This window comes from Zootoca vivipara, chromosome 12, assembly GCF_965207765.1.
Source record: "Zootoca vivipara chromosome 12, rZooViv2.hap1.1, whole genome shotgun sequence".
Classification (NCBI taxonomy): domain Eukaryota; kingdom Metazoa; phylum Chordata; class Lepidosauria; order Squamata; family Lacertidae; genus Zootoca; species Zootoca vivipara.
The window spans coordinates 30,254,069-30,260,589 of record NC_142595.1 but is presented as its reverse complement, the minus strand read 5'-3'; the positions used below and the strand labels follow the sequence as shown (position 1 = coordinate 30,260,589).

The 6,521-nt window shown below is 45.5% G+C and overlaps 1 long non-coding RNA gene across 1 annotated transcript; it reads left to right on the top strand.

Annotated features, from left to right (window-relative positions):
• On the top strand, positions 1 to 6,358 carry LOC148683911 (uncharacterized). Its single transcript, XR_015946605.1, has 3 exons — positions 1 to 91; positions 1,868 to 1,970; positions 6,287 to 6,358. It is a non-coding gene; the product is annotated as an uncharacterized LOC148683911 (long non-coding RNA).
• Positions 6,359 to 6,521: the final 163 nt, after the last annotated feature.

The window sequence follows — 6,521 nt, the reverse complement described above, 5'->3', positions numbered from 1 at the left end:
GTAATATATGACATTGTCTGTTTCTGTTTCTGTTCTGTTCGTTCGTGTCGCAGTTTCCAGTCGAGATGGACCTGAACTCCCCCGGCTGGAGGTAGCCTTAATAAATCTTCTTTGTTTTAATGAACAAGGAGTTGACGTCAGTTATTTTTCACAGGCACGAAGAGGCACAGAAAGCTAGATAAAAGTTTCCGCTACTACAGACTGTTATCTGAACTCAGGAGGAAAAGTTTCTAGGCGTTTAGAAACAAGGCTTGATATTTGGAAGCGTACTGGGCTGAGTTTAAGCAACGCTTCTACAACACAGCTAATAGTTGTTGTAGGCAGATCAATTTCTCTGCTATCCTTCTGCCTCACAAAGTTGTGTTTATTGTTGTTTCCCAATTGGATAAATGGACAACATTCTACAGGTATAGAACTACAGGTATAGAACACCCTAGTGACTTCAGCTTTGTCTTTACAGGCAGAGACACAATGAGTACTACTCACATAATGATATTTTTCTTTGTTTTAAATATTTATAGTGCAACCACATTTAGAATAGTGTGTACAGTTCTGTTTGCCACACTTCAAAAAGTATATTGTAGAGTTCAGAAAGGGATGAGGGGGGGGGGCAACCAAAATGAACAGAGAGCAGGAGCAAATTCCCTTCAAGGAAAGGTTACACTGCTGTGGCTTTTTTGTCAGGAAATGGGGTAAAAAAGAGAATTCTTCTCCCTCCCTCATAATACTAGATCTTGAGGCCAACCAATGAATGGTGGGAGAATCGGGACAGCTAAAAAGCTTTCACACAGAAAATTGTTAGTAATCTATGGAAGTTTGCAATCACAAAATGTGGTGGTGGTCACCAATTTGGATGGCTTTAAGGTGGTTAGACAAACTTTATAAACCGCTAGTGTATCCCTCCCTACTCTTTGCTCATAAAAACATAAGGTTAATGGCATTTAGACATATGTTACTCCAGTTTGAAAAGGATGAACCCTACAAAACTAAAACATTTCACACAAGATAATATTATTCACAAAATGGCATTAAATTCATACCATGCACACAGATGCCATGAACGGATAACAAGAAAATGAAATCTTTTTGTTGTTGTTGCTTGTACCTGATTTAAAGATGGAGAAAACGTTGATTCCCTCATTTGACAGCACTTATCTAGGTAGCCACTTTTGCGCAGCCAGGCGGAGTCCCCCCCCCCCCAGTCCCCGGGGCAGCCCTGAGCGGAATAATGACACAGGACAACGTATTTATGGGATTAAAATTGGCCACAACTTTATTAAAATTCAGATGTAGGAAGACCTTGGCACAGGCATTGGGCATATATCCCTCTCAGCCTCCAGCCAGGGGTGGGGTTATCTTCAGGGTTGTCCAGCATGAGTGGGGGTTGGGCTAACTCTGGAGAACATATGTTCAAGCAGATAGCCCGCCCCCCCCGATTGCCGCCGCTGGAAGGGGAGGGCAATAATCAGCCAAGTGGCATCGCCAAATGCCCCCCCCTTGAGGCCCGTTTACGGGAACCCTGTTATCGCCGCCGCAATAGGGCGGGGGTCACTGCCCCCACGCCCCTCCCCTTTATGTAAATGACTAAAGGATTCCGCCCAAGGCCTGCATCCACCAAACTTGTGACGAATTGCTACGGGAAAGGCGAAACCTGCCAATGCAGGGAAAGTCCTTTCCAGCCCTTTAACAGCGACCGGTCGTAGCAGCGCCTGCGTGTGTGTACGCCTGTGGAAGAAAAACCTGAAAAGCAAGAAGCCTGTGGAAGTAAATAACCTATAAAGGAAGCATAAAGTTAGGGAGTGGAGGGTGGGAAAGCTCTGAATCCGTCGGCTGCTTCCGAAGAATGGCTCCTCTTCTTTGTGTGCAGGTAAGCCTACCTGATCCTACCTGGCCGATCCCCCTGGCACGCCTCCCCTCGGCTGGATTGGTCGGCTGACTGAGTGGGCGGTGACTCCAGCCTCCAGCCTCAGGTAGGCAGTGCCAGCCTCCAAACTTCCAGGTCTGCCTCAGGGATCCGGGGGGGGGGGGGGCTGCACGCGGCTGCGCAAAATGCGCCTCCCCTTTATGTTGGGGAAGCGGTCATTGCAGTATGTGTGTTTGGAGGAAACAAAAAGAATTGTCTGAGTTTTAGGATTTTAAGCAGTTATTTAAATAGCAGAATCTTAACTCCGGGCTATCAGGCTTCAGAAGATGTGATATGGGAGTTGGTAGGAATGTTGGTATTCATTTGGAGACTCCATCGAAGCAGAAATCTTTGAAGATTATAAAACCAAGGAAAAAGAGAAAGCAAAGGGGGGGGGAGAGAGAAATCTAAGTATTTCAGTCCTCATGTTCTCTTCTAGAGGAATAAATTTTGTCTGTACAATTGTTATTTTGTGTGTGTGTGTGTGTGTGTGTGTGTGTGTGTGTGTGTGTGTGTGTGTGTGTTTTGGGGATGTCTGCAGTGTTTAGTATTATCTATAGAGGTAGAACTTGGGGATAAGCACTCTTGGAGCATTGCTCCTTGCAACATAAGAAAACACAAGAATTCCAAAATAGAAAGTTATCAGCCAGGGGTCCTAGCAGCTTGGAGTGTAGCAGCAAGGCTTGTTACAAAGTAACAGCCAGCTGCTAACAGCCAGATGTAGCAGCAAAGGGTATAGCACCGAGGCTTATTACAAGTGGTAGGCTCTCGTGAAGGAAGACAGACAACTGATAGAATCAACCAGCCGTGGGACGAGAGCCCCGAGCTCTCTCGTGACCACATATTTATTAGGTATAGTAAATGCATATGCAATAGTCATAAACCAATCATTACAGCACACCTATCTAGCATTATCCAATAATATCAGCAGAATACACTTATGCCCATTCATGCTCAGACCTATTGTTCTCCATAGTATGCATGTTTCCCATGGGAAGTTTGAGCTCCTGGGGAATGAATAACTAAAGATGGATGAAGACGTTCCCCAGGACTGGCATGACCTGAGGAATGGATAACTTGTGATGTATGTGAGATGTTCCTCATGGCTGGCTTGGCCTCCTAGGACCATCTATCTTGTGGTATGGGGAGAAGTACAGACTCTACATCCGACTCGTTACACCTAGCCGATGTTGCCATGGTGCCCACATACCTCTTGAGAGAGGACCGTGGAGGCACCATTTCATGGCTTTGGGATGTGGCTGCATTATTCCCACACATTGTCTCATCAATATACAGTAATTTGGTTTTTACTGTGGCTTTCACTGTGAATCAGGCATTCTCCTTATTCACACACAGTTTATAACTAATTACATTGTGACAAATGCGTTTGATTTTTCCCGGTTCAGCTCAGCACTACTAATTACCTTTGTAGTGCATATTGTCTTTTTGCTATTTAGGGGGGAAAGCATGCCCTCTCCAGCTAACTTCTTTAAGAATTTAAATTAACTTCTGTTCCTTAAAATCACTGATACATTGCAAACTGAAGGAGGCACTGTGGGATTGCTAAGCAACTTAAGTTATTTGAGTTCAGAAATAGCTACTGTTGGCAATATTCTGTGAGCTGTACGTGTTAAGTGTATGGCAATGTATATTTTGCAGTCAGTTGCTTTATTTTATTGTTCTACACTTGTCACTTATCTTGTGGTGGAATTCAAATGTTTGGATGCACATTTGTGTCTCCTGTACAAGGGGAAGCAGGTGAGCTTTGTGTGGAGAAACCCCGACCAAATAAAAACTCAGGACACAATGACATAAGGTTAATGGGCATGAAAAGGCCACAGCTTTATTGATTACGGATTGTAGAGAGGTATTGGCATTAGGCATTGGATTTAACCGACTATATCCGACTCCAGCCCGTTGTGCTGGCAGTCTGAGAAGGGTTAACCACCGTTGGGTGAGACCTGTGATGCGGATCCACTAGGAACTCACCCTGGGGTCACCGGCATTTTGGGGGAAGTGATGGCAACAAACACCCCCACCTGAGACCTTTCTGAGATAATCCAATGCCTAACCGCCAAAACCAAAGTTGTGACGGGTTGCTACGAGGTAGGCGAAAACCACAAGGCCAGAGCCAATTTGCCAGGTGGAAAAAGTCCTACCAGGCCCCTCAACGGCGACCAACTGAAGTCCATAGCAAAGTCAACAGAGAAGCCTGCCTAAAGGGAGGGTGGGCGGGAGAAGATCCAAAGCGGCTGGTGGCAGGAACAAAGAGACTGAGCCCCGGCCGTGCGCTTGCATTTAAGGACGCAAGCCACGCCCCCGACGCGTCCGGATTGGATGCGCCGGGGGTGACGCGTCCGGGACTCGGCCTATAGCCGGAGGGATGGCAACCATCCCCCTGGCATGTGAAAGGGTCGTGGCGCCTGCAACCTCCCTCTCCGGTGATGCCGGAAGGGCTCTTTTCAAAAAGTTGAGTACTACTCATACTCTTCATCAAGTACTCTTCATCAAGAGCAAAATAATGGAATTGCGTACCAAGGCACCTAAACCACAAAGTTCCCAGGAGAACAATAAAGCACACAGAAACAAAGTATTTTGGCTTATGGGTTCAAATAGGACACAACTTTATTGGTTACAATTGTGAGTGGCTTAGGCCAGCGATGGAGAGAAAGTGAGGATGCCAGCCAGCCAGCCAGCCATGCCACAGTTAAATCACCTGTGGCCGCACCCACACAGAGTTCTGATTGGCTGGGACTGCCCAACAAGGGCAGAACCCCAATGATGACAACACGGCTGGCATGACACAGGGTGGAGGCAGCAACCCTCTGCCCCCTAAGCAGGCACACATTTGTGACCCAGCTGCCTGGTTACAAAGCTGCCCACCATGAAATGTGATCAGACTTGTGAGACATCACTCTGGGCAGTTCACAGTTACACAGCTTTTAAAATGTTCCAAGGAAGCAAACGGACATCATAATAGCTAGTCTCTACCTGAAGGATCGCGGGTGGCATTGTGGGTTAAACCACAGAGCCTAGGGCTTGCCGATCAGAAGGTCGTTGGTTCGAATCCCTGCGATGGAGTGAGCTCCCGTTGCTCGGTCCCAGCTCCTGCCAACCTAGCAGTTTGAAAGCATGCCAGTGCAAGTAGATAAATAGGTACCGCTACAGCGGGAAGGTAAACGGTGTTTCCGTGTGCTGCTCTGCTTCGCCAGAAGTGGCTTTGTCATGCTGGCCACATGACCCGGAAGCTGTATGCTGGCTCCCTCAGCCAATAACGCGAGATGAGCAGCGGAAACCCAAAGTTGGTCACGACTGGACCTAATGGTCAGGGGTCCCTTTACCATTACCTGAAGAAAGATGGCTGCCTACATTCATATGTATCTATAACTTATTGTTATGACATGTGGCCACTGGAAGCATTTTATATGACTTTTTTATCCACATGACAGTCACCTTACTATCAGCTTTGAACATTTTAAAAGAAATAAGACAGACTCTGCATCATCTTATCAATACATAAATGTTTAGATATGCAAAGCAGATTCATCTCCATATCTCTGTTGCATTCTGCACATGGGACCCAGAGGGACAAAATGTTTAAGCTCCCTCCAAAATGTAGAGTGAACCAAAATTCTCTGCCATTGCTAATTCAGACAAAATGTGCTTGTAATATTTATTTGATTACATTTCTGACAAAATCAGAAGAAGCAATAATGAGGGTGAAACTTATTGTTATGAAAGTTATTGTTTGGACACATGGGAGCAATTTGTCAAAGTACCAAGTGCACATCCAATTAACCTCCTTTCTACATGCACATCTTTAAAAACCAGTTTAGAAAGGAGCTGCTACACAATATTCAGTCAAATGTGAAAAGAAGACTCTCAGATGACCCAAAGGATGCATGACCAAAATGCAATTTATGCACATTGAGAGCCAACTGCTCTTAAAGGGGCTAGGTAAGTTTTATTTTTATTTTTTAAAAAGTAAATTTAATAAAAGTCTGACACTTTCCCCCTCCTTATTCCTTGGCACACCATCCGCATTTCTCTCTTACACAGCAACACATTCCCTTTGAAATTTCCCATTCACTGAAGTCAATGTCATTAGAGTGGAATAACACAAGCACTATGCCTTGACTGGGGGTGGGGGCACAACTATGTCTGTGGGAAACATCAAAGTGAGACTTCCAAGATGTGGAAGTAACATGTAAGCATCTTTGTACAGCTAACTGAGAAATCTGTCCAAAAGAAAAATAATGAAATTGCAAGCAATTGTTGTTGTTTCAGTTAGGGAAAAAGTGGTCTTACATCCAATTCAGCCTCCCACCATTATACTTCTCCCTTGAGTAGACACTGATGTGTTAAATTATTTGTTTGCATAAGCTGACTGCACCAGAACACAAATCCAGAGTAGGCTAGCAGGAGGACCAGCAAGTCAATTGGGGCTGATCCAAGGCATTTTTCTGGCTGAAGCAACAGATAAGTCGGCACTCCCTGCCCCACTCAATTCCCGACTTAAAGACCAAGAACGAGGCAGCATCTTATGCCACACCAAAGGCTAGTTAAGGCACCACAAAGCAGGTCACACGACACACACTTGGTTTATCCTCCAATAGTG